This window comes from Leguminivora glycinivorella, chromosome 10 (assembly GCF_023078275.1).
Source record: "Leguminivora glycinivorella isolate SPB_JAAS2020 chromosome 10, LegGlyc_1.1, whole genome shotgun sequence".
Classification (NCBI taxonomy): Eukaryota; Metazoa; Arthropoda; class Insecta; order Lepidoptera; family Tortricidae; genus Leguminivora; species Leguminivora glycinivorella.
In genome coordinates this window covers 21,623,144-21,651,110 of record NC_062980.1, presented here as the reverse complement: position 1 = coordinate 21,651,110, position 27,967 = coordinate 21,623,144, and the positions used below count along the sequence as shown (strand labels likewise).

General features: G+C 37.4%; 1 protein-coding gene across 2 annotated transcripts in view; it reads left to right on the top strand.

Annotated features, from left to right (window-relative positions):
• Positions 1 to 10,073: 10,073 nt before the first annotated feature.
• LOC125230172 (fibronectin type III domain-containing protein 5) overlaps positions 10,074 to 27,967 on the top strand; it is a 308,743-nt gene continuing 290,849 nt past the window's right edge. For both annotated transcript variants that reach the window (XM_048135227.1, XM_048135225.1), the window contains exon 1: positions 10,074 to 10,325. The gene's annotated coding sequence lies outside the window, so the exon portion shown is untranslated. The remainder of the gene's footprint in view (positions 10,326 to 27,967) is intronic.

The window sequence follows — 27,967 nt, the reverse complement described above, 5'->3', positions numbered from 1 at the left end:
TCGCACTTGTATCGTAATATTCGTAATGTACATTTTTTTCAGTAGGTACAAATGGTGCCTTTTGACAGCACTAGTGCGCAAAGTGGTTAATTTCTTATCATGTTGAAACTTCGGAGGGCCATCTATACTAATACTAACTAAAAACGTCGTACGATACACGTGCGAAATACTCTTTGGTCGTGTTTTAATTTACTCGTTTTGTACTTCCTCTTTTCCGCACTTGTATATTATGTTGTACTCCTGGTACGAAGCGGATATCATGTCGCTAGAATCTAGAGCAGAGCCCAACTGGAGAAGTACCTCCGCCTTACAGAAGACCGCAGCCAAATAGCACTAGACCCTACTCATAGTGTTGTGTTCCTGCCGGTGAGTAAGGCTACCAGAGCTCAACGAGGGTGCGGTGTGCTAATGATGGAAGGACCTACGGAACTAATTTGTTAAGTCTATTGTCCTTTGAGTCGTCGGCAACCCGAACCCTCCTTGGAACTTGTACACTCCATTTTGCTGTGTTAAGTACACGAAAGGGAGTGTACAAGTTTCTAATGTGTTGGCAACGCGCATGTGACACTCTTTGAGTTGCAGGCGTCCATAGGTTACGGTGACCGCTCTCCATCAGGTACCGCTCTCCACCGTATGCTTGCTTGCCACCGACGTAGTATAAAAAAAAGAAGCCGGGGCGGGTCGCTAGTCCTATATCCTTGTTGGAAAGGTTACACAAGTTCAGTCGACGGCAGTGTTGCCTTGACCTGTATTGGGTTTTTCTTGGTAGCGACTAATTACGGTTGCTTTAATTCTGATAGAATAGGAATAAGTGGTATTGATTGGTGGTTAATTATTGGCATTCTTTACCTTTGAAATAGGAATAATATATGGAATAAGTAACTCACTAAAAAAGTTTTGATACCCCGATGCTTTAAAACCACAAAAAGTAATTGAACACCAAAAAAAAAACCTAAAATTCAAGTACCATTAGTTTTATTAAAGCATTCGACTTTAAATTGTAAACTACAAAATATAATAGAATAAAAAAGATTGCATCAAAAACTTTTTTTTACTGAAAGTCATTAAGTGGTCAAACTACCCTCGTACATTCAATAGACTTGCACCAGGGGCGGCTCACTCCGCGATTGTATCGCCGCGCTACAAGTACATGCTGGCGGCCGCGAGTTCGCGGCCTAATCAGGGGTGGCGCGCGTTCTCACGGAACGCACGTTCGCACTTTCTATTGTTACTTTACGTCGCGAGTTTTTTTAAGGTTCATATGCGATGTCCACGTGTGGAATGGCTAATAATGCATAGTCAAATAGACATCATGAATAAAATAGGACAATCTGACACGGAAAAGTTCAATAAGGCTTGTGATGCTGAAGGCTTACTTAAACAAAAATATATAAATACTGTATATATACCTAGAAAGTACCCAAGATTTGAATATATAGTACAACATTTTATCTGAGAATTAATTCGTTTTAATCCATAGGCAACCCTATCATCCGACGTTACGCACGTGCGGCTCGTTTCTTTGTTAGAATTTTGTAGGCATTTAAAAAGGCGGCATTTCGTAAACATCAAAGCAGTGGGCCTTCTGTACTTGTACTATTATATATTCTGTGCTTGCACCAAGATTAATAGCTATTACCTTGCTATTACTTATTAAGTGTGGGACTGCTCTTGTAACAAATGGGGGTCAGTGATTCTCTGACCCGTTGCAACATATATGAGACAGTGTAATTTATACTGCAATATAGCAGGGGCCCATTTCTCGGAGCTACAAGTTACAATTTACAAGTGGTTGTGACTGTCTTGCAGCAGCGGCTGGTCCATACAAGCCGATTCCCACCGGCTTGCCTAAAATTGATTACTAGTAAAGTATCTAATGTTAAGGTAGGTTATTTTTGGTCAATGTTGCCTAGCGGAAATTTTCACCAGCCGCCACTGCTGTCTTGTGTCTAATATGACAAGTTGGAAAGAGACTCCCGCTTGTAACTTGTAACTTTCAGTTATAAGAAATGGGCCCCAGGCAGGCAAGTATGGTCGCGCGATAAATGAAAAAACATCAGGCCGTCCCTACCGCACTATTTTGTTAGTGCGATAGGGACGGCCCTATATTTTATCGTTTATCGCGCGACCATGATTGCCTGGCAGGTTTTGTTATTAAACTACAATGTTTAACAATGTGTATTTAGATTGCATAATAAGTACATTTTGCCAATGAAACTAACCGTAATTAACCTAAAGAAATGCCTCATAGATCACGTCTTCGATTTGGATAAAAATTGGTAGGGTGATAGAGTCCATGATTTCCCAAAATGTCCTAGGTGGATTGTATGAAACTTTCCTTTTTTGTTACCGAAAATGTATAGAAATATTATAACAAAAAGGAAGGTTTCATACAAACTACATATGACATTTGGGAAACCTAGTGGATCTTGCTCAGCATCATTGACTCTATCAGCCTACAAATTTTTATCAAAATCGGAGACGTGATCCAAATGTACTTAACTAAACGGAAATTGCTCTCAAAATGTAACTTTTTTGTACTCTTCTTCTTCTGCATTTTGATCATCACGAAGTATCAACGATTTAACTTCTACTAGACTGGCAATTTATTGTAACCAGCAAAGTTTTATATTAATCCTTAATAAAAGTTTCGTTGAATTGCAGTAGGTATGTATGTAAACAGCGTATCGCAACTATGATATCCGTCTTCCTCAATCTACAAAATGGCGATGAAAATAAACATCGATCCGCTGCAGTAAATTGTACATTATCGCAAACAGTCCGACGCCAGTGTAAACAGGTTTATTGAGAGAAAAGTAAACGTTTTTTTATTGAAGCACTGGCTCCGTAGCCGAATGGCACAAACGCTCACGAAACGAAACGCTTGTAGATATCTATCTCTATCGCTCTTGCGTATTGGCGCAACAAAGCCAGACTACCTTTGGCGGCGTTTCGTTTTCGTTTCGCGTGAAAGAAATGCCATTCCACAGGCCAAAAGCGAAAAAGCGATGAGCTATCGGCGATAGAAACGAACAAAAGACAGTCGGTCCCCTGTAAATAAAACCGGCCAAGTGCGAGTTTTACTCGCGTTGCAAGGGTTCCGTACACAACAAGAATGGCTTAAGCGCCTCCTTTTTGGTAGGAACTTAAATTATACATACATACAACATACATACAATCACGCCTGTTTCCCAGAGGGGTAAGCAGAGATCACGGATTTCCATTTACTACGATCCTGACAAATCACTTTCGCTTCACACACTTTCATAACGTTTCTCATACACGCTCGTCGGTTTCGTTTCGAGTACTTAAATTAAATTATTTTTGCGAATAATCGATATTTTGAACAAAACGAAACAAGAATGAGTTTATATGTAATATTCAAATGCGCTCACACAATTTCAAGAGATTTGGTAACTCCTTGCAGCGGCAGTGAGTGAAATTCGTAATTTGAGTTTTTTTCTCTTAAGTCCGACTTACGCTTTACTATAGATTTTTAATAGGTTTTCCTGTAATCTATAAATTGAAAACTATCTCGTGTATTTTTTTGAAAATTTTGGGCTTAAGAGTTTCGGAGATAAGGAAAATGACCCCCCGGTCATTTTTTGCCTATTTTCTTAAATTACTTGAAAATTACTTTACTAAAAATTATTAAAATAATTTTTTTTGAAATACTCTAAGCTCTTTCATTTGATATGTAACACAATATAGTTCTAGAAACTTTGATTTTTAATTTTCACTTTTGGGGGGGTAAAAACGGCCCCTAAAATTGAATTTTCTTAATTTAAATTACATGTCCGTCTTTGGGTCACAGGTTTACATATGCGTGCCAAATTTCAAGTAAATCAGTCCAGTCGTTTCGGAGAAAATGGCTGTGACAGACGGACAGACAGAAACACGAGTGATCCTATAAGGGTTCCGTTTATCCTTTTGAGGTACGGAACCCTAAAAATAGAGAGAGAGATATTTATAAGTTCATCGCTCGGCGACGAACTATAACTCGCGCACGCTATCATCGCGTCTCTTTTATTTACACGAGATTTAAATGTAACTAATATAATGTAAGCTGTCGCGCACAAGCCAAATTTTATAATTGTATTTTGTAAGTATACCATTTGTAAATATTTGCATACTGTTTAACTCAGTCGAAAAAGGTGATACAATTTGTCTTTTACACTGTCACGTAATTTATACCCCTTTTTCTGTGAATACAATTTTGTTTGTTTGTTTGAGAGCGACAACCTTTTGTTCGTTTCTATAGCTCATCGCTCACGCCGTGTCTTGCGTGGGCGACGGTCGCGCGACCGTCGCCGTCGCGTCTCATCGCATCGTCTACTTCCATATCGATAAGGTTTGATTTCGTATGCGTCGCATCGCCGTCGCGCGACCTTCGCGCGACCGTCGCCCACGCAAGCCACGGCGTTGGTGGGAGCAGTGCCTAATATGCGGTTTGACTGCGGTTCTCTGAGTCATGTTATCAAAACATGTCTATTGACTGTGTTTGTAATATTTTTTGACGGATTAATCAACGTCAACCTTTGAATGTTCAGTATTTGCGTACACAAATGTCTATCAGAATTTTTACTGTAACGTAGGTTACTGAAATATACCATTTATTTACGACATTTTGACAAGCGCAGATCCAGCTTCGTGCCCAGGGGGGGGGGGGTCACGTGGTAAAGGCCCGGGGCCCCAGGGGGGTCACGTGGTCTATTTGTATGGCCAACTTAGGCTCCAGGGGGGTCATGACCCCCATGACCCCCCCCCCTGGATCCGCGCATGCATTTTGATAGATTCCAATGTCAAAAGTACGTTCAAAATTAGAAAGATATGAAGTAAATAATATTAGAATGAATGGTTAATATGCAAGGATACGTAACAGTGATTTTGCACATGTGAATGTAACCGACTTTAATTTGATCGTAATTACAATAGAAAGGAAGAAAAACATATTAAAAATACAGAAATTAAAAAACTGTTCAGATATCGATGTAAGTATGTCTATCATACAATCAAATTCTACCTAAAATGTCAGTCAAATACGTTAGGTTAATGTACGGAAAGAGAAGAATCCTTAGAATGTACCTATTGGATGGGTCCCGTAAAACTACTCTTCTCTTTCCGGAGAGACTCTAGCCTTCTCTTTTCGTCAACGTCCATGTTTAGTCGTCATTAAAATTAGACTTCTAGATTTAAAACAACAAGCCTACATTTCAATTTGCTCATACAAAACTGTACTGACCCATACAAAATAGGTTATACCCACAACGACGCTGAACCAACTAAACACCATGAAATATTAATCGCTCATGCGCTTACTTGCCGTTCACTAACGCACGAGGGGTTATTCCCATTTGTTACCAACAATTTGTTACCATTTGGGACTAATGAGAAAATCTCACTAGTTGTCAAGTTGGTAACAGTGGTAACAATTGAGATTTTTTCCTCAGTCGCTGTAAACTCGTTTTTAATAACACTGATAATAAAAATAACGTTCAGTAGGCTGTAAATTACATACATACTGTATAATTATGTATAATATCTTGAATAGAAGTTTGATAAAAATGTGTGTAGATCCATACAAATATTATAGATGGGAAAGTGTGTGTCTGTTTGTTTGTCTGTCTTTCACGGCAAAACTGAGCGACGAATTCACGTGATTTTTTAAGTGGAGATAGTTGAAGAGATGGAGAGTGACATAGGCTACTTTATGTCTCTTTTTAACACGAGCGAAGCCGCAGGCAACAGTTAGTAATTTCATATTTTTTACATTTCTGTAGCGTTAATGTAGGCCCTGGGGAAAACTTCGGCAGGGAGCTTCTTCCACAGCTACTGTCAATGGAAAACAATAATACACTAAGTGGGTAAATACTTTGAGTGAAAATGGCTTTACTTGTACTAATGATGAACACCACATACTTCATGATTTGAATTTCGTAGGTTCAGTCACCAGCATAAATATGTGCTATAGCTTCTCAGTCTTGTCACATTAACGTCTTGTTTGAAATGTTACACGAAATTGTCAAACGATTAAAAGTGACAAGGTACAGAAATCATCACTTATTTATGTCGGTGACTGTTCATGGGACAGGATAAAAAGTCTACAATAGGGAACTTGACTGTAGTTAAAATAATAGTACATTTCGATACAAGTGCGAAAAAGAGGAAGTTCGAAACGAGTGGCGATAGATTAAAACACGACCGAAGGGAGTGTTTTAAATCGACACGAGTTACGAATTTCCTCTTCGCACGTGTATCGAACGACGTTTTTCAGTACAGATGGCCCTCCGAAGTTTTGACCTGGCATATAATGAACCACTTCTCGCACTAGTGCGTAAAAAAAACACCATCTGTACTGAAAAATATTTTATACCATCCACGAAATAAAGCATCAGATAAATATAAGAAAAACATGGACATAATTTACTTTTAAATCCAATTTCTATCTATTTATTTATTTATTTATTTAAACTTTATTGCACAAATTATCAATAAAAAGTACAAATGGCGGACTTAACGCCTTAAGGCATTCTCTACCAGTCAACCATTGGGCAAAACAGAGATAGTTTGGTGCACAATATTATAGAGCCAGTATGAGATTGTAATGATTAAATACAAGTCGATACCTACTATTATAAAATAAACATACACAAATACAATAAATAAACCTACATATATATTAGTATAATACAAATATATAAATAAAATACACATATATAAATAAATAATTAATGTACCTAGTGCGAGACATCAAGTAGACTTTAATTTCGAATGTTTGCAAATAAGTGCTCACGCAACTTGCTTTTAAAAGAGAGTTTACTCTGAGCTTGCCTGATAGGCAGAGGGAGGGCATTCCATAGACGAATTGCCTGACAGCTGAACGAGTTGGACAAGAATCCAGTGCGATGAGGGAGGACAGCCAGTTTCAGCGCACGAGAAGGACGCAGCTCACAACCCGGCCGAGCCGCTACGAACTGAAAGTTAGGAACTGAAATAAGTCAGGTAGAAATATATAAAGTAACTGAGTTGACCGTGACGTCAATCAATTTGATTTCATATAAATTCCAAGTCGTTCAAATTCGTTTTGACAGTTCTGAAAAAGAAGCTGATTTGACTAGGAGGTAATTTAAGTAGCCTATTGTTACCATTCGTAACTAATGGGAATAACCTCTCACCATACATTCCCGGCCACTAAACAACCTAAGTTCGATACACAGCTTAAATGCTTGTACCGTTTCACATTAGATCGGTGTAAATGGGACGAGGCCGTGTCTATGTCAACACGTTACGTGAGGGTTGCCAACTCCATTTTAATATTACCCCTAGAGCTCAACTTAAAAACCCCATAAACTGTTTATTTTGGGAAATCCAAGAAATGAAAAATAATAGTTATTTGTTTTACAAGGGGGCAAAATCGTTGTTTAACCGCACGTGCCATTATTGAACTGTGAGCGTAGCGAGTGGTTCAAAAAGTGGAATCTAAGCGTTGCGATGGTTTCAAGGCACGAAGGTTTAAACAAACTTTGCCAGCGAGTGAAACACAAAACTTTTCACCACACCAACACGAACAAAATACTACTGTAAAACATCAAATTGAATCAATTCCATCTATTCAATATTTATGATTTAAAATCGTCATTAATTATTAGTAAATTCTACCAGCCAGCTAAAGACATCAAGTAAAAATTTGTATCAAATTGTTTTGTACTCTTGTGGATAAAATACACTAACCCGAACCCTCCTTAGAACTTGTATTGTATACTCCTTTTTGATTTGTACTTAACACAGCAAAAGGGAACGTACAAGTTTCTGCTGGGGTGGCAACGCGCATGTGACACTCTTTTGAGTTGCAGGCGTCCATACGGTTACCGGTGACCGCTTTCCATCAGGCGGACCGTATGCTTGTTTGCCACCGACGTAGTATAAAAAAACCCTAAAAATATTTATTCCCTAAAAACACCACTAGCTGGTTCTTTTTCCCCTAAATTTAGTGGTAAAACCACTAAGTTGGCATCCCTGTTACGTGGAGCGTAAATAAAAATTGAATATTACAGCCTTTCGATGAAGGCTTCTGTTGACGTAGACATTTTTGAGTTGCGTTATGACGTACGGCAAATCATGAATTGAAAGTTGGATTCACGGGTGTACCCAATTTATTTTTGTTTCTTGTTGATTCAAGGTTCTTTCTATTTGATTGTAGACGTAGTGGACTTTATATTTAGATCTAGAGCAAGTGAAATATTTCTAACCCGTTGTCGTTTTTGCTGCAGACATCCATCGCACCTTTGCTATCTTTTGCAATAGGGATTACGACTACCTAAGAAAATGGCATTCTGTTTATGACATAAAACTATGGAAACGGATTAAATCGCGTATAATGAATGGCATTCTGTTTAGTCCGTCAGATCGTTCAAAAATACTGAACACATATTTTTTGCTTTTTCTAATTAATGAAGAAATACAAAGATATAGAGCATCAGAGCTCCGGAGTGGGGGCTTGTGACGTCACTTCTAAGTAAAAAAAATTACCTAGGCGTGACGTCACTCGAAACTTCAACGCACTGTACCGTCGTTAGTTTTCGTTTACGAGAAAAAATAAAAAATACGTGTCTAAAATTCTTTGATAATCTAACTGACGGACTAATTACTTTTTTTTAGTCGTCTCGTTTTCCCCAAAGCAGAGGCCATAGCAAATTGTTCGGACTAACGCAATCATGTTCAACTATGGCAAACTAAATCATCCTGGCCTTCTGATCAGATCTGGACAGCGCATTAGGATTTGCGTTGTTTTTTCATGATTTCGATGACAATAGTTACTTAGCAGTTTTGATGCTACCAATAGCTAAAAATTAGAATAATATGATGTTCTATTAAGTGCTATCTAGACTGTCAATATCTATCTACCAAAGTCATGAACAAATCTTTATTCCAGCTCCACTCCAAAAGCTTGGCGTAGATTAACATTTTGTCGAAAGTAAGACGCTGCTAGTTTTGAATTCTTGAGAAAAGAGTAATCCATTGTTTCCATTTTGTCTGCGAGCCCGTTGTTCTTCTGCTTTAGAGCAATTTTTGCTACTTGAATGCATTGAAATATTGAATTTCAGTTGAAGTTTTCACTAAAAGATAAAATATTATTTCTTAACGAAGAACAACCCCGCTTTATAAAAGTATACTTTAAAACTTTTGTTGAAGTTAGTTTATAGGAATATGTATAAGGTAAAGTAAAGTAAAATTTACGGGAGCAAGGTATTTACAGGAGCGCCATAAGGATAAAAAAATCTCGTCAAACACTTTTTCGTCTACCTACATACTTTACTGCATACTATTATTGTTGACAATTAACAAACGTATGCATTTGTGCTTAAACACTCCTTCATAGAACCCTCCATTTTGAAAGTTCTCGAAAAAAAGATATACGGTTGCAGATTTCCGAAGATTGGGCAACGCGCATGTAGCATGTAATAGCATGTAACACCCTTGGAGTTGCAGGCATCCAAAGGCTACAGGGACTGCTTTGGTAAGATGATGCTGCTTTGATGGTTGAAGCACAGTATAATAAAGAGTACTATCATACAGTATGGCCACTCCCGCTCTCCGCTGAAAGTGCCCCCTCTCAGGTACCTCACAGATACCGCCTGTCAAAAACGCGAACAGTCGACCTGTCATATTTCAATCATACAAGCATATTACGCGTTTACCTACACGAGCTTAGACTGTGTGCTAGGAACGCGCCTTTTTCATTTTTTATTTTTTTTGATGGCCTGTGTTCGAGGTGTGGTTAAAGCGAGCCGTATGCTTATTTGCCACCTTAAAAAATGGTACTCTTGTTAAATCTCATGTAAATTCTAAGAAACAGTGACCTAAGCCTCTTAGCTCTCTACGGTACAAAATCAAGCAAGCTCAGTACCATTGTTTCATCATGTTACTTGCGATTACCTGAACTAACTTTCCCCATTTCAGTTCCTAACCACTCACAATAAGGTTCAAACATTTTCAGTCGACGTGTCGAGACAAGTACTCGCCGCCCATGCATTTCAGTTCAGTCTCTCGCTGTGAGCCGTGGCGAACACGCGTGTCGCCCGTCCGTCGTCCGCGCCGTGAATAATTGAAACCCCGACCGATATTCTTAAGGTTACAGCCTATTTCCACACGAAAATCTATTAAACTTAAAATTCACTATAATTAACTTGTGTGTGTGTAGTGGAACTTGGCTACTGATGTGTGTCGTGCGTCGTTCGCTTGTCGATTCGGTGTGTTAAAGTTTTTTGAAGTGTTCGCGAGTGGATTCTTGTGGGTGAGCGCCCTGGTATTTATTCTGTGGAGAGGTGAGTCAGTTTTAACGGTGTTTGAGAACTTTACAGGTGGAGGACTCGTTAATAAAATTGTAATGAGGGTAACGATTTTTTATTATAAATAAATGGGCTTACTCTTGGCCACAGACTAGCCAAAGGCAAAGACGTGGCCCACGATGGAGTGAGCTCGCCCAGAAGATGCCTGTTCACTCTTGATTCGAAAGTTGCCGGGTTATTTGAGCTAACTTGTCGTGTATGCATGTGTGAATATAATATACCTTATTTGACTAGGACATTCGGGTGTCAACAGTTAAGTTCAATGGCTTCCACGAAATTTTAAGCAAGGACGGGACGGATTAGGGAATCCATCAAATTACAATATGTTACATTCTTGGAATCGAAATATCGAACAGCAATATTTTAGTTCAAATAAATGAATACAGTAATCGAGAAATCATATCCTATATATATCATTATCCTATATGTACTTACTTTCGTCTGTAGCAAATGTTACTCGAATTCATTGGATACATAATTATCATATGACTTGCTTTCATTAATAAGTCATCGCAAAATAGATATCTATTTAAATTTATAATAAACTCGTGAAAACCTTGTGTAGGTATCAAAAATAACGGATCAAACAAAGTAATATACTTACCATTCTTTACAGGATTTAGACGATTAGGTACACATTAAATTGCGTATAATGAATTTACAATTGATCCCGACGTTCATTCATTATAAGCGATTTAATCCGTTTCCATAGTTTTATTTCATGAGTAACTATCTAACTATCGCGGTAACCGAAGACAATATTACGATTAGGTACAGTCAACATCAATACTAGCGGATGAAATAACGCACCATAACTTTTCCAAATATAGATGAATTTGTACAGTTTGTGGTAAAAAATTACAAATTTTAATTACTCTTTATATATAGAGATACACATCTCTTTTTGTTTAGTTGTTACAGAATGGTAGTTATTTGTGAAGCGTTGTTTGATCCGCTACTTTTAATGCTGACTGTACAGTCAAACAATTGGAACCCTTGGCCATTCTACAACCATGTCAAAATGACAAGCAGTAAGAGATTTCTTACAATCTGATTTATAACGTCCCTATGACATAGTTCTACAGTGGCATAGGCACTGGTCCTACCGCGAGCTATTAAGCTATGAGCTATCGGCTATAAAAACGAGCAAAAGATAAGCAGTCCCGTGCAAATAAAAGAGACACGGCGATTTTAATAGCTCACCCCTGGGCGAGTAACTATAAACATCGCCGTGTCTCTTTTATTTACACGGGAGTGATTATCTTTTGTTCGTTTTTATAGCCGATAGCTCATATCATCATAGCTTACTAACTCGCGGTGGGACCAGTGCTATAGGGTACCACTGGTACTACTACTAGACCACTCTACAACCATGTCAAAATGACAAGCAGTAAGAGATTTCTTACAGCTTGATTTAAAACGTCACTATGACCAGGGGCGGCTCACTCCGCGATTCTATCGCCGCGCTGCAAGTACATGCTTGCGGCCGCGAGTTCGCGGCCTAATCAGGGGTGGCGCGCGTTCTCACGGAACGCACGTTCGCACGTTCTATTGTTACTTTCCGTCGCGAGTTTTTTTTAAGGTTCTTATGCGATGTCGGCTTGTGGAATGGCTAATAATGCTTAGTTAAATAGATATCATGAATAGAATAAATACCATAGGACATTTTTACACAGATCTACTATTAATAAGTACCCCGGAAAGGTTCAATAAGGCTTGTGATGTTGGAACTTAAACAAAAATATATAAATACTATAGATATACCTAGAAAGTACCCAAGACTTGAATATAATAGTATAACATTTTATCTGAGTATTAATTCGTTTTAATCCATAGGCAACCCTATAGCCGGTCGCCGCGCACGTGCGGCTCGTTTCTTTGTAAGAATTTTGTAGGCATTTAAAAAGGCGGCATGTCGTGAACATCAAAGCAGTGGGCCTTCTGTACTTGTACTATTATATATTCTGTGCTATGACACCCATACTAATATTATAAATGGGAAAGTGTGTGTGTCTGTTTGTTTGTCCGTCTTTCACGGCAAGACGGAGCGACGAATTGACGTGATTTTTTAAGTGGAGATAGTTGAAGGGATGGAGAGTGACATAGGCTACTTTGTGTCTCTTTCTAACGCGAGCGAAGCCGCGGGCAATAGCTAGTAGTTAATACAGTGGCCTAGGGTTCGAATTTGTTAACTCTACATAAAGATGGTAGCTAATTCTTTTCAATAGCAACTTTATTGCCGCCTATACAAATGAACCTAATGATAGAACGGTTATATATTTACCCACTTCTACGTAAATATTTAAAAATAAACACGAAACGCTCGTGTATCGACTTATTGACTTAGACTTTATTAATCTAAGTCTAATAAGCAGCAGAAACCCTTTAAAGGTTGCTCTGGATCCGAATGAAAGGATTAGGAATGTAATTTTAGATTCATTTTGAGGAATTTAAGACTACGCGGCTTATTTAATGAACTGATTACTGATATAATAAGATTGATGCATTATTTTGAAAAATATACGGAAATCAAAAATTTCAGGTGGATTGATGACCATCTATTCTCCATACAAACGTAGTTCTTATTGACATTATGGAAAATATTTTTTCACAATTTAAGGCAATTGAATTGACCAATACGGCACTCTAGCTACCAATGTAAAACTTGGTAAATATTTCGATCAGTTGAAATTGCGCCGCTGTACCTCAGATCTTTGAATATAACAAAATCAGGAAGTCAACTATTTATACAAACCATGTACAGATAATTTTGTCATTGTATCAATAAATAAAAAAAAAATCGTACAACGTTACACATTAAAAAGAAAGAAAGAAAAAGCATTTATTAGCACAAAAGACATATCAATAACTATCTTAAACTAAAACTAGTGACAAAAAATTATAAGTTGCGCTAAATGGTCCTTACTCAGCTAGGTGTCACGGTATGGGCCACATCACATGGCTCACTCCGCAACGCTGGTTTTCTGTAAGGCCTAGAAGATGGACTAGGTGGCACTAAGTAAATGGTTGAAAACAAAAACCAACCTGCGATAAATGTATAAACAAAGAAAGCTGATAAATCAAAATGTTCTCACGTAATTGGCAAGCCAATAATATTCCCAACCGAGAGCCAATAATAACTCTTACTTTAAGTCAATTCTGAAATAACAATTTGGTGTCGTTTTCATTTTGTTTTGATGCGACAAACTGCTGCCTTCCAACAATGCTTCTGGAACTTAACCGCAAAATTTTAATTTTGTAAAAACTCCCGACACAGTGTGCCGATTTCCATAAAACATGACTAAGAACAGTAAGAACACTCCCCACTTTAATTCAGGTTTTAAACAAAAAAAAATCTAAATCCGTTCATCCGTTCAGACAGACACGTCAAACTTATAAAACGCGTGTAAGATTACACTGAGATAGGATACCGAATACCGACCGGTCATTGAGAAAAGTTGCGATTTATTAAAAACGTCGTTTTTGATACAGACACATCGTTATAATAGTTGTTCATTTTGAGATGAGTTCATTAACGGCTCACAACAATTAATTAATGGTAGAAAGTTCTACATAATTATTTACAAACCAATTCAGCAATGTTCTAGCAAAAAAAAAGAAATAACGTTGTTTTCTTACTACAAGAAACGTAAGCCGCAAACTGGGGGCGTAGCCGAATGGCATTTCTGCGACGCGAAACGAAAACGAAACGCTGCGAAAGGTAGTCTGGCTCTGTCGCGCCAATACGAAAGAGCGAAAGAGATAGATATCAACGAGCGTTTCGTTTCGAGAGCGTTTCGTGAGCGTTTGTGCCTTTCGGCTACGTGCCCTGGTGTTTTACTCAAAGACGTATCAAAATCCGATGAACATTATATCAATCGTTTAAACAGAATTGGCTCCTTGTAAATACCTTCTGCATCGGTCCCGCTAAATTATTTATTGCCGAGATATTTTCAGCGCACATTACGCCATTGTCTTGGTAAACGATTGGAGAGGTATATACAGGTTGATTCATTCGAAAGGGAAACATTACGGTAAAAATATATTGTGTTTCTGATAATGTCGTTACCTTTTGTCGTTAGGAAGCAGCACGTCTTTTAAAAATAAAATATAGGTACGTACAGAGTTTTAGTATATCAATGAATAGCCAAAAGTAAATTTCCAGTCGAAAGTGTACTTTTTTTTACGAAGGTCTAGCTTTTGCTCGCGGCTCTGCTCATGTTAGAAAGAGGCAAACAGTAGCCTATGTCACTCTCCATCTCTTCAACTATCTCCACTTAAAAAATCATGTCAATTCGCTCCGTTTTGCCGTGAAAGACGGACAAACAAACAGACACACACACTTTCTCGTTTAAGTATGGATGGATTGCTTAATTTAAAGAAACATGCCAATAATATACATGTATTTTTACAAGTATTGGAAAGTAGAAGTACACATTGTAATTTTTTAGAACGGCTATCGGATGCATTTCAGTTGTTTTTCTAAAAATTGTAAACTTGGTTCGCGCAGAAAGGATCACAAATAATTGGAACTGTATTTTCTTTAGGTATTAAATCACTATATGTGAGTGTGCACGGGATAACGTCCCACTTGTCGTTTGCAATAAAGCCGCTTTGTCAGTTTATTCATATAAAGATATAAGTAAATCTCGCCTTAATGGTAACCGACAAAGTGGGACGTTTTACTAAACACACTCACATATATTTATTAAATTGAAATATATATCATGAACACGAAAGAAAAAACGACAAGGTGCACTGGTGGCCGAGCCGGGAATCGAACCCGGGTCTTCAGCTTACGCGGCTAACGTCTTTACCACTAGACCACCCGCCCGCCGTTGTACCCGACGAAATTTCTCTAGTGTATGTTATCTCTGATAAGGATAGGCGCCAACTCTAAGGGCGAGCAATTTGTGCTCGCACCTCTTATATGAATCCTTTGCAGGATTACTCGCGATATAGCGAGAGAGATGGTGCTGCCATCTACACAAATCATTCAAATCAAATCATTCATTTGATTTGTTCCCAAGTTGTTCACTATATATTTAGTTTATTGGATCATTGCATTTAAATACGATTTTTCTCAACATAATTGAATGATGTAAATATTTTCATCACGTATTACATTATCTAGGGTAACGCTTTATTTTGATGTTTTATTTAGTTTGATAATGGATATGAAGCAGAATCAGTGTATCTGTTATGTTTTATAATAGTTAATGGTTTTTACGCAATTGTTGTGTGAATAAGTAGGTACTAGTGTTTCAAACATCATAATAGTATCTACATTACGATACAAGTGCGAAAAAGAGGAAGTATGAAACGAGTGGAGATAAATTAAAACCAGGGACCGGAACCGCTTACCATAACCGGGGTTTTTCATAGGCTTATTTTAGAAGTTGTTTTAAAAACCCCAACCATAATGGTAACCTTTTGTAAGGGTGACTGTTTGATAGGGTAAGCCTATCTGATACAGTTAACTTAAATAACCTCTAACGAAAACCAAACCCAGTCTTAAAGGTTACCCTATCATTTTAATTATTAAACCGTTTAAGCAACTTTAATCTCTGCGCACATTGAAATTCAACTTATTATTGAATAACCATAGCGAGTACAAGCTCATACGTATCGTCTCTAAACAAGTTTATGTCGATTCAAATAACGTAGTTTTATGTCGATTCAAACAATATTGGACTTTAAAACCTTACACTAAAATTTAAAACATAACTGACCTGAATTATCATAGTGTGTTTTGACATTGAATGCATTCGTAGCGCGCGCCGGGTCGTTCTATTGTTTATCTATCTTACCTGTGCGTTTCCGAACAAGCTTTTTAAAGATCAACCTTTTGTTTGGCCGTCGGACCATCTCACCAAAGACGCTCATACTCGAGAGCAAATTTTAGTAAAGAACTAACTAAAAAAAATATTGTAAAAGAACAAAGCAAATAATTATATCGATATCTTACGATTAGATAATTGAAAACATCTTCTCAATTGGGCTTTGTTAAAAATGTCAAAATAGCTATTTATGCAACAAGTGCGGAAAGTAGGTGATTTCTGATGAGTGTCATATAAGCCGATACGAGTCGGAATTTCGGAAATCATCTTTGCGCACATGTTTCAAAGTTTTCAAACAATGCTTTACTTTGCATTGTGCGAGTAAATAAAAAAACATAATAAGACAAAATACTTTAGTAATTATTAAAATTAAAAGTTATGTTAGTACAATTTTCGAATTTGAAAGACATTGGTTTTATGGGACTTATAATAGTAAAGTTCAAAATAAAATAAAAAAATTGAATTTTAAAAAGCACTAGTGCGGAAAAGTATTACTTTTCACACGATTTTTATGGGACTGATAGTGAAGTTAAAGTTAAGTTTAACTTCACTATCAGTCCCAGTCATCAGTTAAGTTAAAGTTAAAAGCAAAATAAAAAAAAATGTTAAAAGCACCAGTGAATATTGTGGAAAAGTACCTACTTCTTTCCGCACAATTTTGCTTCATAGAAAACGCACTTTTCGAGCACATACATTCTAATAGCTATTTTTATGGGACTAATAGTGAAGTTCAAAATTTAAAGAAAAATGAAAAGTAAAAAGCACTAGTGCGGAAAAGTACTTTCCGCACGATTTTGCTTCATAGAAAACGCACTTTTCGAGCACATACAGTGCTATTTTTATGGGACTGATAGAGAAGTAACAAATTAAAAAAAAGTAAAAAGCACTAGTACGGAAAAGTACTACTAACCGCACGATTTTTCTGGGATAGACAGTGAAGTTCAAAATTTAAAAAAAAATTAAAAGTAAAAAGCACTAGTGACTAGTGCGGAAAAGTAGGTACTACTATCCGCACAATTTTGCTTCATAGAATACGCACTTTTGAAAAGTGCGTATTCTATGAAGCAAAATTGAAACACATACATCGTAATAGCTATTTTTATGGGACTGATAGTGAAGTCCTAAATAAAATAAAAAATTAAAAGTAAAAAGTACCAGTGCCGAAAAGTACTCTACTTTCCGCACGATCTTACTTTATAGAAAACGCACTTTTGTAATAGCTATTTTTATGGGACTGATAGTGAAGTTCAAAATTAAAAGTAAAAAACACTAGTGCGGAAAAGTACTACTTTCCGCACGATTTTCCGGGGACGGATAGTGAAGTTCAAAATGTAAAAAAAAAGAAAAGTAAAAAGCACTAGTGTGGAAAAGTATTACTTTCCGCACGATTTTGTTTCATAGGAAACGCACTTCTCGAGCACACATACATTATAATAGCTATTTTTATGAGACTCATAGCGAAGTTCATAATAAAAAAAAAAATTAAAGTAAAAAGCACTAGTTTGAAAAAGTACTACTTTCCACACGATTTTTCTGGGACGTATAGTAAAGTTCAAAATTTAAAAACATTTGAAAAGTAAAAAGCGCTAGTGCGGAAAAGTACTACTTTCCGCACAATGTTGCTACATATAAATCGCACTTTCCGAGCACATACATTATAATAGCTATTTTTACGGGACTGATAGCGAAGTTCATAATTTAAAAAAAAAGTAAAAAACCCTAGTGCGAAAATGTACAACTTTCCGAACGATTTTTCTGGGACGGATGGTGGCCTTCAAAATTTAAATAAAATTGGAATGTAAAAAACACTAGTGCGGAAAAGTACTACTTTCCGCATGATTTTGTTTTATAGAAAACGCACTTTTCGAGCACATACATTGTTATAGCTATTTTTATGGGAGTGATGGTGAAGTTCAAAATTTAAAGTAAAAAGAACTAGTGTGGAAAAGTACTACTTTAAAAGTACCTACTACTTGCTGCACGATTTTGCTTCGTAAAAAACGTACTTTTCGAGCACATGCATTGTAAACGCACTTTTTGAGCACATGCATTGTTATAGTTATTTTTATGAGACTGATAGTGAAGTTCAAAATAAATAAAAATTAAAAGTAAAAAACCGGCCAAGAGCGTGTCGGGCCACGCTCAGTGTAGGGTTCCGTAGTTTTCCGTATTTTTCTCAAAAACTACTGAACCTATCAAGTTCAAAACAATTTTCCTAGAAAGTTTTTATAAAGTTCTACATTTGTGATTTTTTTCATATTTTTTAAACATATGGTTCAAAAGTTAGAGGGGGGGGGAAGCATTTTTTTTCCTTTAGGAGCGATGATTTCCAAAAATATTAATATTATCAAAAAACGATCTTAGTAAACCCTTATTCATTTTTAAATACCTATCTAAAAACATATCATACGTTGGGGTTGGAATAAAAAAAATTCAGCCCCCACTTTACATGTAGGGGGTACCCCAATAAAACATTTTTTTCCATTTTTTATTTTTGAACTTTGTTGGCGTGATTAATATACATATTGGTACCAATTTTCAGCTGTCTAGTGCTAACGGTTACTGAGATTATCCGCGGACGGACGGACGGACGGACGGACGGACGGACGGACGGACAGACAGACAGACATGGCGAAACTATAAGGGTTCCTAGTTGACTACGGAACCCTAAAAGTAGGTACAAAACCTTGCTTGCTGTAAAAACCTACTTCATTTTATTCCCTTATAATATACTGATGAGTACGAGTAGGTCAATAATTGTACTATCAAATACAGAAACTAAATGACGTACATGTCAAATGGTAATAACTACGCAAATTCGAGTGCATGCGTCTGAGACAAGCTCTATCTATAGCAAACCAGTTTCAATGTAGAAAGACAACAAGGAACGGATAAAGCTTACCATAACTCAATGAAAACAGGTTTTAAAAACCCTATCGCGATAGGGTTTCGGAGTTAACTTAGTTAGTAGTTATGGTAACCTCATAGTAACAGATTCAATAAGCTTACCGTTTTTAAAGGTTACCTTTAAAAAAGCTTACCGTTTTATTTAGTAAGAAAATTGATTGGGTAAGCAAATTGATGAAGTTAAGCCTAAAAAGGGGTTTTCCGGTCCCTGCCTTTAAAGCTAAATTGAACAGCTCCGAAACAGCATTATCACACAAACTTAAGCACTGGTGCCACCGCGAGCTAGTAAGCTATGAGCTATCGGCTATAAAAACGAACAAAATATAAGAACACCTAACTCCCGTGCAAATAAAAGAGACACGGCGATTTTGATAGCTCATCGCTGGGCGAGTAACTATAGATATCGCCGTGTCTCTTTTATTTGCACGGGAGTAGTAATGTAGAAATTGCAGAACATTCCCAAAAAGCGGAAACATTCTTGAGAATGTTCGCAGAACATTCCCGCAACATGCAATTTATTATTTAAACAAGAGAATATACTTGAAATAATGTTTAAATGGGCATAATATAAAACTATATGTTATTATAGGTATAATATTGTCTATTACAGTTAGCTATTTTGTTGATAAGTGATAAGTTACCTAAAGTCTCACTATACTTCAGGGAACATTTCGACTTTCAGACTTCACAGTTTTAGTCCTGACTTTTTAAAATTAGGTACTGAACTATTATTTCTTGATGCCTGTTTTTGGTCATGACAATATATGTATATACAAAAAAAAAACGCTCTCAGGATCGAACCTGAGAACATCGGCATAAGAAGCCAGCGCACTACCACGGGACTACGTCTTGACTTGCTGAGTTCGACGAAATTATGGTACAAACTACGAAGTTACTAAGTATTCTGATAAATTCTCGTTCTCGAGAACATTCTCAGAAGTTACCGAAAATTCTCATGAGGAATGTTCTGCAACTTTGGAAACTTCTCGACCGTGCATTGCTACACGGGAGTGATTATCATTTGCTCGTTTTTATAGCCGATAGCTCATAGCTTACTAGCTCGCGGTGAGACCAGTGGCATAGTCTGCATATTTTTCTCTCTCTTTAAGACGTTTGCTCCGGCATGTAGCGAACATTATTTTTATATTGTAAAAACAGTCCGAACTTTAGTTTACTTTAAAAATACCTATAGGTAGTTGGGTAGGTAACGTTATTGATCAGAAATATTGTGCAAAATGTTCTTTTTTAGGGTTCCGTAGTCAACTAGGAACCCTTATAGTTTCGCCATGTCTGTCTGTCCGTCCGTCCGTCCGTCCGTCCGCGGATAATCTCTGTAACCGTTAGCACTAGAAAGCTGAGATTTGGTACCAATATGTATATCAATCACGCCAACAAAGTGCAAAAATAAAAAATGGAAAAAAATGTTTTATTAGGGTAGCATGTTTTTGGTTACCAACACTTACAAAAATCTAAATACCTATCGACATGATTAAATTAATGCCGAAGGAGAAAAATGGGTACCGTTTACAAAAAGTTTAAGAAAAAAAAAATGAGGAAAATGGGTGCTACGTTTATAAATACAGCCGGTCGTCCTCTTCCTTTTCCCTGCTAAAAGGGATTGCTATTATTGTGATCGAAAGAGCGGGGGCGTGACACCGTGACAGCCAATAAATGTTTGTCACATCTTAATGGGATCTCTCTATACGTTTTGTGTGACTTTTCTTTGCAATTTTTTACGGGATACAATGAATAGTGTGTTTGTTAGAGCGAGGTAATATTTTGAGATCTACTACAGTATATTGATTTTTTTCGAAAATGTTGTATCTATAAATAAAATAATGTTTTCAGAAAACCAAGAATTACTTAGACGAATACTTAAAATTAGAAGTTGAGAAGTTTTATTACATTAGACCTATAGAGTTAAGTGTATTTTGTAGACCACTAACGGGCCAACTACGACAATTGGAGCGAGACACAGCGATGGATGGGACTTTTCATTCGCACGTATGGCTGCCGCTCACCGCTGTCCCGCTTAGACCAATGTCGTGGCTAGGCCGTAATACGGATAACTAGTCTAGTTTTTAGACAGTATATCTAAACCTGAAGGCTTATGAGGATGATGATTATTACACACATCTTAAAAACCGGCAACGCACCTCCAATACTTCAAGTGCTTCGGGTGTCATCCGTGTACCATCAGGACTATCAGGAGTCCTTTCTGCTCGTTTGCCTCCTATAGCATAAATAAAAGATGGTAGGACTCTGGATTAAGTTTTTTTACTTCATTATTCATTTATGTAGAAACTAAACTAACGATGTTATTTTCGCTCGCAGACGTTTTCTTGAAAAAAAAAAACTAAAAAAAATGCACGATGTATAATCCTTTTGTCTATTGTTAGAAAAATATTTTTCATAATATTATTAGTATATTTAATAGTACTATCACATGCTGAAAACAGAACATGTCCAATACGGCCTCAGGTAAACCTCAAGAGTAAGACAGTACTTTGTCAGTTAAGAGCACTTTCATAAGCTCAAGTTATAAGTTTCGTAACTTGAGCTTGTTTTGCAACTTCTCTTGATGATATTCATATTACTTCATATTGTTGACTTTACAGTAAAACTAACTACAATAGGCTACTTGGCCCTTTTTTAGGGTTCCGTAGTCAACTAGGAACCCTTATAGTTTCGCCATGTCTGTCTGTCCGTCCGTCCGTCCGTCCGTCCGTCCGTCCGTTCTTCCGTCCGTCCGTCCGTCCGTCCGTCCGTCCGTCCGCGGATAATCTCAGCAACCGTTAGCACTAGAAAGCTGAAATTTGGTACCAATATGTATATTAATCACGCCAACAAAGTGCAAAAATAAAAAATGGAAAAAAATGTTTTATTAGGGTACCCCCCCTACATGTAAAGTGGGGGCTGATATTTTTTTTCATTCCAACCCCAACATGTGATATATTTTTGGATAGGTATTTGAAAATGAATAAGGGTTTACAAAGATCGTTTTTTGATATAATTAATATTTTCGGAAATAATCGCTCCTAAAGGAAAAAAAGTGCGTCCCCCCCCTCTAACTTTTGAACCATATGTTTAAAAAATATGAAAAAAATCACAAAAGTAGAACTTTATAAAGACTTTCTAGGAAAATTGTTTTGAACTTGATAGGTTCAGTAGTTTTTGAGAAAAATACGGATAACTACGGAACCCTACACTGAGCGTGGCCCGACACGCTCTTGGCCGGTTTTTAAAGTCTCTCTTAGGTATATGATTAAATACTGTCCAATTAACTGAAATAAAATATTACCATATTTTGTTATGACCTACAAACAGCAAAAAATATTTTTAAAGTATACTTTTACGTAATCAGGTGAAAACAACACAGTCATTTTAATTTATAGATTATCTGTGCATCAGGTTATTCTACCTACTCGAAAACAACATTTTCTGACTTTTAAGTATGAGGCACTGTGATGAGGCATAAAGTTTAATTATGTCAGTGAATTGATTGTTTTGATATAAAGTAAGTTCGAATTCGATCACGTCAGTACATCGCTAATAGCGTTTTCGGTGGCCAAAAAAAACAATAATATTACTTAGTCATCATACACATTCCCAAAATCTATAAATATTGTTTTTTTATGTCAAATATATTTTAATTCACATACCGGTCGAACGCGATTATGTGACTTAAAATATGTGTACAAAGCGCGAAAACTTAAAGTGTTACGTCAAATACTACAGAAGATAATCATTTATTGTGCCAAATTTGTTATGAGTTTGTAGCCTATAATATACATACATGTTTATATTTAAAAAACCTCATTTGCTGTAATTGTATTGCACTTATTCCGTTAGCAGACGTTTCTCTTTGTTAATTAGTTTACTTTTGTTTTAAATTAGTTTTTGTGAAAAACAGATTTCTTAAGAATTTATTGAATAATGTTAGTGCGATTAATATGCGACATGTTTAACGCCTAATGCTGCCGCTGCCAGGTTTATTTTTAGAACAATTATTCGCTTGCTCGGGTGTGGGTATCAGCCTAGGGGTTAACATTAGCTTTCTCTAAAATAATAGTACATTGTGCAACAAGGAGATGAAGTTGAATATTACCTACTAACGAGAGTATGTTAACTCGCGACGGCTTGCCGGAGCGATTTAAAAACTCGAGTTAGTAATATTCATACTCCCCGAGTTACACACAATGTTTTCATCACACTCGCAATGTTAAAAATAAGTAAATAGATGTAAAAAGGTTAAGTACGGTACAAGAAATTTCATTATTCCCGTGGGAGAACGATTTTTCTATAACTCATGCTGCGTGCAATATCACATTTAAAGTGCGGGTGTGATGAAAAAAATAACTGTATTCCTTAATGTTTCCTTTTTAAAAGAACTGTACCTACAACTTATTTTTGGCCCACTCTGTATTTCTTTTTTATACAATTGTTTGTCTATAATAAACCTTTGTTCTTCCGCACTAAATTTAGAAGCACCTTTTCAGTATTCAATAATCTTTGACATGAAAAAGCAATATACAACCATCGATAAAAGACCGACCAACTCCACCTGGGTTGCTATTCTGTACATATTTTAGTCGAAACCAGTTAACAATTGTCCACGATTACTACGGGTAGTCACGGACCATAGTTTACTGGTTTTGACTGTCTGCGCTCAAATTACAACACCGATATTACGAACTTCAATATTGCAAAATCATCATTTCCCCTTCATAGCGCAACTCACATTTCCAAGTCAAATTCCAGTGTTTACTTCTAGTTTACGTTCAACTTTCCATAGTTCGTATGTTCGAAACTTTTCGATAGCAAAATCAGTCTTATGTTATGTAGCTTAAAATTCATATTTTCAAAGAAACTTTTATACGTGGTGAGGTATTATGTACATAGTTAAGTTTCTTGGCTATGGTTATCCTGAGTGCTGCGATAACTGGCTTTGATTCGCGACATGAAAACGAGTAATGCTGTAGGAGTTCATAGAGGTCAAGGGTTAAGTGCTCTTGGAAATGTTGTTTTACTTTATGTAGTTAAGGATTTTTGCACATTACTCGATTTAGTTAAAGAAGCTAAACTTTCAAGAGAAATGTTTTAAATGGAGCCGTGCTTTTTAAATATTTTGGGTAGCGCCTGATAGAACATTAAAGTAATGATTCAATTATAACGAAATGTTTAAACAGGCGTTGCCTCAATTTTCTCACATTGTTGGAAATGAGACCATTTTTACCCTCTTATGGGATGATTTCACCCTAAAATTGGTTCTATGTATGTTTTCCGGGGCGGGATTCAAACTATACTAAACTTCAACTCATTTGCTTCAGCATGAGATGTAATAGATAGATCTGATAGACACAGATTTGTATTTATAAGACTAAGAATTGTACGAAGAATCAAATACAAGAATGCGAGATACAGAAAGTAAATAACGATAATTAAGATGGATTTTCGATCCCCAAACTTTGAAAGAAAGGTAATGATACTAATGATGAATGATTGATTGAGTTATTTATATCCCATCTTCCGTTTACGATATTCATCTGCAATGAAAGAACATCATCTCTTCTCATCATCATCTGCAATGAAGAACGGTTTGTACATATTTTCTACGCATAATTATTTACACTTGTTTTTTTTTTGTTTTCATATTCACAGCAATATTAAGTTTCAGTGTCATTTTTATAATAAACAAGTAAATAAATTAAACACCAGTTTGCTGGGGCGGCGATCAATTGACATCGCAAACGTTGCGTGTATCGGGTGGAATAGACCCGATGTTGGAGTCCAGCACCGATCGGGCCGGCCCTATCGCTCTTACAAATAGTGCGATAGGGACGGCCTGATGTTTTATCATTTACCTATCGCGCGACCATGTTTGCTTGCCAGGTGTTAACTAAAACTCCTGTAAGACTTGAAATCAATAAAAAAAATATACAAGTCTCTATAAGTAGTTAAATAAATAAATATAAATAAATATTGGGGGACACCTTACACAGATCAACCTAACCCCAAAATAAGCAAAAGTTTGTACTATGGGTGTTAGGCGATGATATACTTACTTATATAGATAAATACATACATAGAAAACATCCATAGGTACCTCAAGAACAAATATCTGTGCTCATCGCACAAATACATACCCTTACCGGGATCCGAACCCGGGACCGCGGGAGTTGTCTTTGTAATTACAGTTCTTACTTATTCAAAAACGAATTGTACTGGGGTCGATGCTGCATAAGGACTCGCTGGACGGGATTTTCTTTCAATTGTACTTAAAAAGTTAAGAAATGAACGAAAATTTTTGGTACACAGTAAGATTTTATTCCTCCCAACTCCCACCGTTCTCAATAAAGCCTTCCCTAACTTATCAGACTTCTCCGATCAAAGTGAAACACTTAATAAATTGTCCAAGTGGCTCAACACAGCATTGTGCCCATTGTGCTTTTGACGTAAGTTACGTCAAAGCGGAAATTGGGCCGACCAAACGCCATAATGGTATCAGCATGCTCGATCTACAAAACGTTTATATCACTGATTGATTAATGTACACGTTAAGTTTCTTCGGAAATTTACTTCATTCGACTTATTAATATTTACATATTTAAGATTAATTTTGTCGATAGGGGTAAGGTTAAACGAAAATTGACGCGAAGTGTTGCTGCGGCAGCGTTATTTCCAAAGGGTGTAGTTAAATGTCCTTGATATAATGCCATAAAAATGGGCGTAAACTAGACGTAGGAAATACTTATTCGATAATGTGCTTGAATGTGCTATTATATTCATATTCATATTCATATTATTTATTCACAATATTTGCAATATTACATGTCATTTTTACATTCAGTAGTACTGTAGTAGAGTTAGATTCAGTAATTATATAATTATACATTCGTACAGGGAATTACAATAAAGTAAGATAAAAATAATTGTTGTCACTTAACTATAGCTTAACACTGAGAAATTCATCATAGCTGTAGAATGTGTGCTCGAGGAGCCAAGACTTCAGCCTAGTCTTGAAAGATTGGAGTGACTGTGCCGAGGTCACTGTCTCCGGCAATCTATTGTAGACAGTTGGACCCATTATGTGGGTTACCTTATTGGATCTCGCTAGTCTACGTTTTACAGGGAGGAGTTGATTAGGGTGCCGTAGCGTGGGGGCTAGGTCAGCGCGTTTCTTATATTGCGTTAGGTTGGTATACACGTAAATAGCGACCTGCTGGATTACTATTGACGGCAGGGTGAGTATACCCAGTTCTTTAAAATAAGCCTTCGCTGAGGTATCCTGGCTTACCTGCGCTACACACCTCACGGCTCTTTTTTGTAGACGGAAAACGCGCTGCCAGTCGGCGGCACGCCCCCATATCTCTGCACCATACTGTAGAACGGAATGTATTGTCGCAAAATAACAATTTCGTACGACATGCCGTGGTACAACCCATGCCAGACGGCGAAGGGCAAAACATGCACCGCCCAGTTTCCCACACACCTGGTCGATATGGGTCAACCAAGTCAACTTCTGATCTATTCGAAGCCCCAAAAAAGTTGTGAACTCAACCTGCTCCACTTTGATGCCGTCAGCCTGGATCCGAAGTGGCCTTGGTGTCCGACCTCCGACATGAAACTGCAAAAAGTGTGTTTTGGACAGGTTAAGCGCCAAACCATTCGCGGCAAACCACTTAGATAGCTGGTCTGCAACGTGGTTAAGGCGTGTCTCCAAGCCATCTGTGTCTGGTGCTGATATTATGGCAGCGACGTCATCCGCGTAGATTAAAATGTCTGCGTCCGCTATCGCATCTGGAAGATCGTTCAGTAATAGTGAGAAGATAATGTTAGACACAGACGAGCCCTGTGCGACGCCCATGGAGGTGACCAACGGATCAGACCTGACCTGACCGCTGTCTCCTATCACAACCTGAGATCTGTCTCGGAGAATGTCAGTGAGGAGGGCGTGTGCATTTCCATGTATGCCATAGTGTAGCAGTTTCGAGTTAATGACGTCGTGATCAGCTACGTCAAACGCCTTGGAGAGGTCGCAGCAAAGCATGGCCACCTGCTGCTTCCTCTCCAAAGCGTCAAAGACCTTGCGTACAGCCTCGCGTGCTAAGTCGATCGTACATCGTCCGGACCTGTAGGCATATTGTCGATCAGACAATGCGTTTGTTGCCCTGAGGAACTCTGTTAATCGATAGCATAGCCCGTTCTCCAGCACTTTAGCGATGCAGGGTATAATGGAGACTGGTCTGTACCCATCAATATTCTCCCGTTTCCCTTTGCCTTTAAAAATTGGAGAGATCTTATTAACTTTGAAGGACTTGGGGTAGGAACCTTCTTTAAGACAAGTGTTGTACAAGTGTGTTAACGCTGGTGTGATGGTGTGGGCGATAGAATACAACAACTCCATTGATACATCGTAGATGTCTTTCGTAGACTTGTGTGGAATACGCATCGCTATAATATTGTAAACCTCTTTGTCTGTGAAGGGGGTAAGTCTCATGGAGCGATCTGCCGGCGCGCGCGCTGCACTCAGCTGATCGCGCACTCGGTCAAGGTCGGCGCGGGGCGCGCCGCAGGCCAGTGCCGCGCGGGCAAACCTGGTGTTCATGATATCGACTGCCTCTTTCTTTGAAAAACATTTTACACCTACTGAGCTTTCTACTACATCTGTAAAATCAACAGCGAGACGACTAGATTTCCCTCTTTCTTTATTAATCACTTCCCACATTGCTTTGGACGAATTTTGAGTCATTGACATTTTTTTACTGTAGAAGCCTGTTTTGCACTGTTGTAATTCATTGTCATACCTTATTTTGTATACCTATATAGTCATACCTTATTTTGTATAGTTTGCTCGTTAGATTTTGTGAT